The 11,643-nt window shown below is 39.3% G+C and overlaps 1 protein-coding gene and 1 pseudogene across 4 annotated transcripts in view; both read left to right on the top strand.

The window, feature by feature from the left end:
- Positions 1-221: 221 nt before the first annotated feature.
- LOC101560818 overlaps positions 222-11,643 on the top strand; it is a 56,829-nt pseudogene continuing 45,407 nt past the window's right edge.
- Positions 386-11,643, top strand: part of Sptbn1 (spectrin beta, non-erythrocytic 1) — a 197,644-nt gene continuing 186,386 nt past the window's right edge. For 3 of the 4 annotated variants that reach the window (XM_023703550.1, XM_023703551.1, XM_023703552.1), the window contains exon 1: positions 386-454. The gene's annotated coding sequence lies outside the window, so the exon portion shown is untranslated. The remainder of the gene's footprint in view (positions 455-11,643) is intronic. The other variant, XM_004643407.3, reaches the window with a different exon arrangement.

Below are 11,643 nucleotides of genomic sequence, written 5' to 3'. Positions count from 1 at the left end.
TTTTGTGAGGGGAGAGGCGCCCGGCTCTGCCGTCAGAGGTGGGGGTGGGCTGGGCGCTCGGGCGCGAACCGTGGTCCGTTCTTTTTCAGTCAAAAGCCAGGGCAGATGGGGAGCGGGGCGAGGGCTGAAGGGGTGCTTCGCCCGGGGAGCAAAGGGCTCGGCGGGGTTCTCGGGCGGGGAGTGCGCCTGGCACGACGGGTGGCTCCCGCTCCCGCGCCGTGATGCAGCACAATGCAGCACTCTGCAGCCTCCGTGCTCCCCGCGGGGCTTGGCACGGCCACTCGGCGCCCGCGGCCCCGCCCGGCCCCACCCAGGCCCGGGCGCCCTTGTCGCGACCCAGCGCCTTCTCCCTGGCCACGCCGCTGCAGCTGGCCGTGGCGTCGCGAGGACCGGTCCCTTCGGTGTGAGGGGAGCGACGTCTTGATCAGGGTGACCCCCCGCCGGCCTGTCGGCGGTGCGTGCTCAGAGGGGCGCCCTGCGGCACGGGGACAGGCCGGGGGAGCCGGCTGCGCAAGCAGCGAGGCTGAGCTCTGACGGGGCCTAGGGAGGGGCTGCGCGTGGAGGCGGGGGTGCGAGAAGGTGGGAGTCGACCACGGTCCCGTTGTGCATCGATTTCTGCATTTGTGCACAGTTGATGTTTATTAAGCCTTTTTAGTTGTGACATTACAGTACCTCATCTGTCTTTGCTCAATATTAAGGAAGTGAATTTTCTTATAGGAAATTACTTAAATTAAATGAATACCTTTTAGTTCATAGGTCTTTGAGAAGATTTATAAACATTTTAGCGTGCATTAGCTTGCTTTAAAAGGATTTTTTGATGGGTGAGATAAGCCCTTTTTTCCTTTTTCTGAGTCATGCACAATTAGATATTTGGATTGTTTTTCAAGAATTATTAGTTAAGTGAATGTCATAATTGATGAAAAGTTGGTATTCAAACTGCTGTCGATTCGGTTCCTCAGGTCTCCAGGCCTGACTAGCATTATGATAGCTACAGACTATGTTTGTGTAAGTTTATATGCCTTTCTATATGTAATTTTTGATATTTTGTACAGGTGTAGCAGAGGAGAGGTTTGAAAAAACACACCAAGGCCTCTGGCTGGTGTTTGAAGTGGCTCCCAGTTTAAACAGTTTTATCTGTTTCAAGCCTCTGATAGTACATACAAAATTTTCTTTCCAGATGCCATTTTTATTTCACTTACTTAGTGTGGGATGGCATATGGGATGTATTTCAGATTTCGCTGAAGTTCTTCTAAAGTGTGTAGATAAAAAAGGCAATTTCACGATGCTAACTGGAAGGGAAGGTCAGTCTTTCAAAGCCAAGGGCGTGCCTGCTCTTATCTTATTATTGTTAAAGTCTCTAGTGAATCCTAGTTAGTGCAAAATAGAACTGTATGTAAATTGTGTGGTAAATGTGCATATTTTGATTTCTCCATTAGAGGGCTGTTAAAATATGCAACTTTTGAGATTTAGGCTTTATTCTGATTGTATATGTCACGAAGATTTTGTGGGTAATGTTTGCATAGATTATCCAAATATTTTGGATTTACTTTGTTGTAATAAATAGCTGTGCTGATGTCACAAGTTTGGTTGTTCTGATTTAATGAGCTGCAGAACTGTGCTAGGTTAAGCTCTTTGTAACTGTCATCTCTGGGGTGACCAAAATCTCCATCTGAGACCATAGTGAAAAGTATTGCCTCGGCAAAGGAACTGTTATTCCTTCCTTGCCTTCTACTTGGAGGCCTTCTGTGAGGACGATCTGTGGGTGAGACTAGTAGCAGCTGTTTGTGATGTTGTAGGAGCAGAGAGACCTCACTGTACGCTTGTGATGCGCTCTCAGCAGAGGTCTGGTTGCCTTGTCTTGTATGAAAGTATGATTTTCCCTGTGAAAAATATTATTTTGAGATGGAATATTGTTTTGCTACTAATAAATTAAATAGATGGGATGAGTAGAAATCATCAGATGTGGTTTTTATGGAAATAATTTTAAGCTTTTCATTTAAAAAATAATCTTTACTTATTTTTTAAGATGGAACCTCACAGTGTGGCCCAGGATGGCCTTGAACTGCTGGGCACAAGTGACCCTGATGCCTCATCTTTCTGAGCAGCTGGGATACCTGGGTGTGCCTCTATGCTGGGCTAAGAGTGTATTTTTAGAGATAATCTTAAACCCAAATTTTAAATGTTTAATGTGTTTATTTTATGTAGAGTGATGTGATGCTTCTGTAATTATATTGGGCCCTGACCAGTATCTTTGTTATCATTGGGCTGTTTATTGTTCTGTATGTTGTGAGTAGCTTGATTTTTTTCTGCTGGACTATCGAGAACGCAATCTCTGTTCATAAGGAAAGTGCTAATACTCTTTCTAGAAAAGTTGTTTCTATAGTTTTCAGTCTTTACATTTTCCAAAAACACCTTTTTTTGCAAAGACCTAGTTGGCTATTGTGATTTTTGTGGTGGCAGTTGTGCTCTATTTCATTTATTTAGTTTAGGAGTGACATCATCAGTCTTTTTTCTACCTTGGTGAGTAAAACACAGTTATTCCCATTATATACACCTATATTAGTATTTTTAAACATCTCTGGAGAAGACGTCTTCATAATGTCCCTGACTGTGACAGTGAGGTTCGTATAGTGCCAACACTAGAGGAATTTGGGATCTCCTGCGAAGTGCTGACTCCTAGGCCACTCTAGGTGGCCTCTGCTTTTCAATAAGACCGCCAAGTAATTGGTACGAACATTACATTAAGAAAGCTGGCTCTGCTTTTTCAGCTAAATAGCCTCAGTATCAAAAGTTTTCTTCTTACATATTTTGCTAAAATGTCAGCACACATTTTCTTCATAAATCACTAAATAGGAAGAAACTGAAGCATTTGCTGTAAATTATTTGTTTAATACAGTTTTTATCAGATTTTTCTTTAATCCAGAATTGGAGGAGTCCTATTTACTATAGTTTACTTATATGAATCAGTGTTTTAGATTATTTTCTAAACTATCTCTACAAATCTGTACTCCCTTCCCCCCACTGAGAAGACGCTGGCTTTGAAGCAGCAGAGTGAAGCCCAGGAAGATAAATTCTGAGCTCATGGTCCCTGCTGCTCGCTGGTCTTTTCTGGTGTCTTATCCTGTCTTTATCTTCCATTCTTAGAGCTGTTTTTTTATTAATTAGTGGTTACAAAATAATGTTCCTAAAATGTGTGTTAAAGAATCATGAAGCAGTCACTGCTGCATTTAGGGAGAATTCTGAATCCTCTATCTTCCAGTCTCAAGCTGCTTCTACCATCAATCTTGTGCTCATGACTCTTCTCTGTGGTTTAGCTTTTAAGGCTTTTTTTCTGTGCTTTTGTACTTTACATAAACAGATTTATATTTTTTCTGACTTGCAATTTAATGTTAATAGTCTAGTCCCAAAATTCATCCATGTTATTGTTTTACTTCATTTTCATTTATATATATATATATATATATATATTTTTTTTTTTTTTTTTTTCTGTAAGCACTTGTATATTGTTTGTGTTGTAGATGGATTGATTCCATTTTCCTGATGTGATAAACGAGCTGTGGTAAACAGTTCTGGTACAGGCCCCTTCTTACACATGTGGAGACAAACACATGTTGTCTTTTTCTGAGGAATGAAATTTGCTGGATCAGGGCTGGCCAGATAGCTCAGCAAATTAAAGCACCTGCTTAGGCAGATGCAGGGACCGAGGGGTTCAATCCCTGTTGTGCCGTGCTGGTCCCACCCCTGGGTTGCCCTGACAGGGTGATTGAGACTGGGTATGGTGGCGGGTGCCTATAATCCCAGAGCTTGGGAGGCTGAAAACAGGAGAATCACTGGGAGTCAGATCTGTATAGTGAGACCCTGTAAACCCTGTACTAAATACATTTTAAAAAAATTGCTGGGTCATAGGATATATGCAACATCAGCATTAGTAGATAATGTCAAATTGTTTTCAAACAGCTTATTCTAGCTTCTGTTTTTTTAAAGTCTGTTTTAACCAGTGGAATTTCTATATTAACGGAGACTGGAATGACCACTTGCTGGAAACTGAAACCTTTCATCAATTTAGGTTTCAGTACTTGATAGTGTTACAGCTTATTTCTTTATAAGTAATTCTTTTTACCAGTAAGAATTTTACTATTAATGTTTTCCATTTGCAGCTACTCTGAGATGATTTTGTTTTGTTTTTTTTTATTTGTGTGGGGGGAAGCCAGCTCAGCCCACCAGGGGGCGGGGCTGGCTGGCATGTGGTGCTGGGGGATTGAACCGCTGTCCCTGTGCTTTGCTAAGCTTGTTCTAAGTAGGTGCTTTAGACCACTGAGCCATCTCACCAGCCCCCTGAGATGATTTTGTAATGTTAGTTTTGATTGACTAAATAATTATTGAATTCTGTTGCTGAGATTTGAAGTTGTAATGTTGCTGCAGCTGGCTTAAAGTTGAAAAGGAGTTAATTCTTGAATCCAAGGGGCTATATATTCTAGTATACAGAATATATAAAAAATAAAAGGCCTTTTATTAATTAGATGTGTGGACTCAGCAAATTATTAAACCTCTGGTCTCAGATTTAATTTTATAGAATGAAAAACCTAGATGGAATCTTAGCAGAGGTTAAAGCATGAAGCATAGTACCACTGCCTTCTGTTTCTGGAAGACATTAAAAATCACTCATGATGCTATCTTTCCCCTGAGCTGAGACAACCTTTTGGTAACATTCTTAAAGCAGTGTTCAAGGTAATAACTATTCATTGATTGAATCTGGCACTTAGTCCGCTTCTAAATTCTGTGATTAAAAAAGTATTTGGAGCTGGGGATGATGACATGTTCCTGTAATCTCTAGTAGATTACTAGGAAGGCTGACATAGAATTGGAAATTAGAGCACAGCCTGAACAAGAGCCTGCCTCAAAATAAAATGAAAAGGGGCTCAGTCGTGCAGCTAAACACTCTCTGAGTTCAGTCTCCAGCACTCCCCCTCCAAAAAAACAAAAACCCTGAAAAACTCAGTGCCCTGATGGTGTGTAAAATATAGTGAGATAGTAAGATAAGAGAAGCTAGGATACAGAAGAGATGATTGCAGGGTCCAGAAGTTGAGGGAGTAATTTGTATTGGTGGCCAAGTCAGTTAATGGAAGAGAAATGGGGGGGGGGAGGTGTCAAGGTCCAAACCTGTGTCAGCTGTTCGTAGGGTGAATAAATGGGAGATGGGCCTAGTTAGCTAAGGTGGTAAAGGTTTCAAATTGATTGATAACAAAGAGCATTGTTGGTAATGATGGCAGCAATAGGCTAGCCAGTGGTGTGAGTGTTTGGGAAAAAATCTGTTTCACTTTAAACATGTTAACTTTGCAGCTGCAGCAGAGTCCTTGGAGGCTGAGGAGGTGGTAGCTGTGCTCGGCAGCAGGGTCTTCGGATTGAGGGCCCCTAGCTCCAGGCTTTTAGTCCTGCATACTGGGTGCCGTGCCCATATGCCAAGTGGGCACGTTCTTTAGACCTGTTTGTGTCTCCGCCTCTTCCTTTGTAAAGTAGTGGTGCCCACAGCACCTAAAATAGGGTTACTAAAGCTGAATGAGAAGATCTAGAACCCATCATAGTAAATTTCAGCAGTTATAAAATATGGAATTTTTGCTTAGTTCACCTCAATTTTATGCTTTCTTTCAAATATTTGTTCATAAAAGATATGTTCCAGCAAATAAATGCTATTTAAGTAAATAATGCCATCAAAATAATAGGAAAAGCAAACCTGTTTGATACATATTTTTTAAATAAACAAGAAAACATTGAAACTGTAGTATCTAGGGATATGAACAGAATTTATAAAAGAAGTCAAAGATAATTGTACTAAAATTTTCAAACTTACAAGTATATGAAGCACACAGACCTAAGTTGGTTGGTAGATGATGCTCTTCGGGCTGTTGATAAAGGAACCCTGCATCACCTGTTGGGCGAGAGTATTTGGATTAATACAAACTTTAAAGGGAGAATATGCATCACAGAACCCTTAAATATTCATACATTTTGAGGCAGGTGTAGTGGTGCACACCTGTAATCCCAGCACTCAGAAGCCTGAGCCAGGAAGATTACCACAAGTTCTAGGCTACCCTGGGCCTAGTAAGCTGAGGGACAGTCTGAATAATATAGTGAGGCCCCATCTCAAAAATAAAACAAAAGTGTTTGTACATTTTGTATTGAAGTCCTGCATGTAGCTTCTGAACCTAAAATAATTTTTAGAAAGGATAGAGGTTTTTAAACTTTTTTTTAATCATTAATCAGGAACCAGCAAAAATGTTTTTTAGTGGCTTAAAATTAAATAAATGATAGTACAGCCATTGGTAGAATTCACTGTGGTGTTCGTATGAAATATCTCTGAAATTGGAAAATACTAACCATATGATGTTCATTAGAAATTTCTATGCAAAGTTGTACAATGTGGTATGACTCCAGTTATTTTAAGAGAATGGCTGGAAGGAAATATATAAAAATGCTAATGATTTGCTTTGGATGATGGGTTAATGGGTGATTTCCTTCTGTGAAAGGAAATTCCTATGAGTTAATATTTCTTTTTTTGAGTTTTAAAATACTTCACACGTAGAAAAGGGTGCAGTAAACAACATAATGGCGATCATGAGAATTTTGAGTCAGGGTCTTGCTGTGGCCAGGCTGGCTTTCAACTGTTGATCCTCCAGCTTCAGCTTGCCAAGTAGCTGGGATTACAGGTATGTGCCACTGTTCCCCACCCCACTGTTTTCCTCTAAAAATCCTCCCCCCTTTTCTCCCTCCCTCCATTCTTCTCTTCCTATTTTTGTTTGTCTAGGGAAGCGTTTTTTTGTGTTGCCTAGGCTGGCTCAAAGTTGTGGGTTCAAGCTCTCTTATCTCAGCCTGTTCAACAGCTAGGACTGCAGACTTGTACCACTATGCCTGGTAGAACCTTTTTATAATCAGAAAAACAATCAGCACTTTTTAATTCTTGAAAAAAGAAAGAAAAAAGCAAGTCTGACTAATTGCATATTTTTATTAAGGAATGGTTTAAAATTCCAAAGGATTGAGGGCCGGCCAAATAGCTCAGCAGATTAAAGCTCAGATGCAGGGGCAGGAGTTTGATCCCTGGGGCTTGCTGGCCCCGCCCCCGAGGCAGCTGAGACTGCAATTGAGACTGGGTGTGGTGGCATGGTGTATAGTAATCGCAGCACTTGGGAGGCTGTAAACAGGAGCATCACTGGAGTCCTATCTACTCAGTGAGACCCTGTAGAACCTGTAGACTCTGCCCTAAATTAAAAAAAAAAAAAAATCCACAGGATTACCATTCTGTTTTCTGTGGCAAAATGACTTAGGTCAGCATCTTCAGGGTGTAGGTCTGAGTTAGAGTAGATGTGAACTGGAGTGCTATTTTGTTTCTGTATACCAATTGCCCACTTGACAATCAGGGAAGACTGGGGTTCTTTAGTATTCTTGGTACACATACTTGAGTAAGTGAGCCCTGGAATTCTGTTGACGTGCATGGTTTCACTTGTGGAAGCCCAGACATGGCTGCTGTAGCTAATTTTGTAACCGTTAGGACATCATGTTTCATTGGAATTGGTCAGAAATGTAGATAAAATTCCAAGTGACTTTTAAAATAAAAATTACAGTACTATGACCAGGTGTGGTAGCCCGCCCTTAGTCTTAGCACTTGGAAGGCTGAAGCAGCAGGAACATGACTACAAGTTTAAGGCCAGCCTGGGCTGCATAGTAAGTTCAAGGCCATGAGAACTACATCACAAGACTCTGTCTTGAAAGACCTCCCAAAATAATAAGAGTAAATAAATAATAAAAGTTACTTTAGATTGATTTTCAATGAATGGTTTCTCAGCATTTGGGAATGGGCTAAAATTGGGAGGAATTAATTTTAGTCCTTTTTATATGAAAAGAAATGTTTTGTAATGTCATGTAACTCGGCAGTGTCCCAAATTTTCTGATCAAGGAGATTATGGGGCCAAAGAGGAAAGTGATCGATGATGTACAGTGTGCCTGAGAAAAGTCACATGGAGAGAAAACATTCTCTCAGGCTTTCACAGAGAGCACATTGGTCAAGCAATGGCCGTGACTCATCCACATGGTTGACACTGACAAAGGTTCTACAATCTGAGGTACAGGATCTCAGGATAAATCCTGAGGGGATTTGACTGACCTTATCAGACCCAAAAGCTACAACTCTTGTTGCATTGGTCCTGCTTTACCTTGGTCTTAACCGTCCAGCAGAAAAGTATAAAAACAAAGTATAAGAAGTAAAACCATGTTGTTATGTTGCGCTGTAGGGGACCCAGGTCAACAATTTCTGTCACTGCCAGTGAAGCGGAAAACCCAATACTATTATGGACTACTGGACTCTTTTAGAATATTTTGCTGAGTTAACACACCTATAATACTCAAATGACAGAACTAAATAAAAAAGGGGCTAGAGATGAATGTCCATTTTGTATCTGTGTATTCAAAATGGTTAGGATAGATATATAGTTACATTCTTTTAATGAATAGAGGGATTTGTTCTAATAGTGTTTGTAAATAGGATATCATATCTGCATCTTGTACAGCAGATAACCACTAGGAAGAATGTATGCAATGTGTTAATTACTAAAACTGTCCTACCAATTTGACTTGAAACTGTCTCATTGCTATTTGTTTCTCAATAAAATTATGGGGAAAAAAGAAGAAAATGAAAAAATAAATAAAAATTAAAAAGAAATGTTTTATGTTGTAACATGTTATATCAAATGTTGCAGTATTTATATGTGTTGTGTATATATTGTGTATGTGTGTATGTGTAATCTCTGCCGTGACAGAGGAAGGGTTATTTTATGCCTTTTGAAGTGGAGAATTTTACAGAGAATATTTTTGAAGGTAAATCCCACAAATGAGTCAAGTAGTCCTTGATGTTCCTTTCTATTTTATGATTCATCTGTACTGGTAATGTGTAAAATGTGACTTAAAACATTTAACTTGTTGATGTCCATGAATTGTGTACTTTTATTGCCGTGAATTTTAACTAAATCCTGTTTCAGGATTTGAGAATTGTGCTTTCAAATATGAAAGTAAGATGCTGGATTGAGATACAGAGCAGTGATAAGAGTTCACACTTACTCAAGTGTGAACCTAGGTGAGGGCTGGGTTCAGCTTCTAGTACTGGGGAAAAAAGAAGAAGAAAATGTAAGATCACTTTAAAATGGACCCTTGGTTTTTTTTAAAATGGACAGATCTCAGACTGGCCGTAAGCTCGATCTGTCTGGCTCAACTTCTCTACAGGCGTGTGCCATTACACGTAGCTCCATGCTTCCACTTTTATTACCGGGAGATACCTGCGTGGTTTTTAAATCATTGGATATTTGTGCTGTAGAGTCTAGGAATCTCTTCTCATTTTAATTTTTAATGGAAAAATTTGAAGTAACTACTTAGGGAGTAAAACTATATATTAGGACATAGCTATAGATTTCTAACCAATGAATTTGCTAAGATGAAATTTAGAATGTTATTTAAATAAAATGAAATATATCTTTTTGAGGTATATATGTTTAGTGTATAATTTGTACAATTAGAACTTGTATTTAGTTCATGTATTCAGAAGGTAGCTGATAGACTAGCAGCTTTCTAACTTTCTATATTTTATTTCCCCATATTTTCCAGAGCTTAAGGAACATTTTTTCTTTATCAAAAATTTCCTAATTCTTCAGAACAAACCTCATTTCAGCAGGATATAAACTAATAAGACTAATTAGCTAAATATACCCTCTGCTTAAGTTTTTTTCTGCCAAAACTTTAAAAAAGTGGTATTAATAATGAATGTGTAAATCAGGCAGTGTGGCACATGACCTGTAATCCCAGCATTCTGGAAGGCTAATGCAGGAGGATTATAAATTCAAGCCCAGCCAGGGTAATTTAGGAATTTTGTGAGAATAAATAGTGAAAAAGGGCTGGGGAGATAGCTCAGTATGAAGGCTCTGTTTTCAATCTCCAGTACTGGTGGGTGGGGAAGGGAGAAGGTTGAGATTAACACTAAAATTTTAAAAAGATTTTTCCAAACAAGAGATTTTTAAATGTGCATTTTGTTAGAGCCTTAGCATTTTCTTAGTTCCATGAAGTATGGGAAAAGATAGTAGGAAATGGGTCCTGAGGGAGCCTGACAGAAACTGTCCCAGCAGTTAGCCTGAAATAGCTGTAGGTCTGGCTCTGTTTGAAATTTCTTCTTGTTTTGCTGCCCTCTTAGGTGGCTCTTCCTGAGATATTTTTTGCTCTAGTATGTTTGCCTCAAGGCCCAATCTGAATGTACAAGGACAACACATTTTTCTGGAACATTCTTTACCAGCTGTACAGACTCTTGAGGGTGAGCTAAAGCTGGTGTGTGTGTGTGTGTGTGTGTGTGTGTGTGTGTGTGTGTTTCTTAAATTACTTGGAGGAAGGGGAAGACTCAGATTCTTTCTTAAAATAGTACCTATTTTGCTCTGCACTGTTGAGATTTTCCATTGTGTGTTTTAACCTGAAGCATAAAGAGCACTTCTACAATGAGTTACAATAGTAAAATTACAATAGTAAATTTACAAGAGTAAAAATACTATACTTATTTTTTTATTAGCTTAGGATCCCTAAAATTTTGATTGACTGTTAATTTATACAATGTATATAGGCTTTTTGAATGGCTTATAAGGAATATACACTTTCAGAAAGCTATGAACTAGCATAAGCCCACTGTAACAAAAGTACAAAAAGTAGTTTTAAAAATCTACTTTTTATTCAAAATAAAAGGTGTTTATTGTAAATTATGTGGGAAATAAAGATGACAAAGAAGAAAATAAAATCACTTATGTATTCGCAATCCTTAGAAACAGGCAGCTAACATTTTTGTGCTTATCTTTTGAGTCTTCTTTTCCTTTGTGCATTTCTGTATTTCACCAATATGTAATAAGGGCCAGTTCTCAAATCTTAGCATAGGATTTTGCCAGTTTGTGTTTTCCAGTTTACAAAAGTAGCATAGCTAAACATAAAATCTGGTCAGTGGTCATAACTATGACGGGAATACCATCTGATACACTGAACTGTTTTAGTGGAGAGTTAAAAATGGTGACAAAAACAGAGAACCCAGTACTTATTATACATATGTCTTTTCCCTGAATAAATTTTTAAAAGTATTTAGGACAGGGCAATAGGGTCTTACTGCACAGATCAGACTTGCAGTGATCCTCCTGTTTTCAGCCTCCCAAGCGCTGGGATTACCGGTGAGTACCACCGTACCCAGCCTTAGTCTCTTCTCAGCATGTCCCAGGGGCAGGGCCAGCAGGACTCGCCAGGGATTGAACCCGGGTCCCTGTGTCTGCCTAAGCAGGTACTGTAATCTGCTGAGTTATCTGGTTGGCCCTATAAAATCTTTCTCCCCCCAGTGGAAAAATACCAGAAATTAAATTCTTATTAGATAATATGAGCTTTGTTTTGTTTTAGAATTCCCATCAGTTACATTAATTCCCTGAAGAGATATCTCCATGTGCTTTAGATGTCTGATTTTACTTTTGTTTTCTGATTTCAGAGTCTTTGGACCCCATACTTTGTTACAGACAGAATGGCTGGTATTATGATGCTCCTGGTTTTCAGTGTAATACATATTACTGAGCTGGATTTGGTTGTAGCTGTTAA

This window comes from Octodon degus, unplaced genomic scaffold (assembly GCF_000260255.1).
Source record: "Octodon degus isolate 3935 unplaced genomic scaffold, OctDeg1.0 scaffold00174, whole genome shotgun sequence".
NCBI classification, from domain to species: domain Eukaryota; kingdom Metazoa; phylum Chordata; class Mammalia; order Rodentia; family Octodontidae; genus Octodon; species Octodon degus.
Note: the sequence above shows the minus strand (reverse complement) of the source record. Positions and strands in the feature narration are given on the sequence as shown.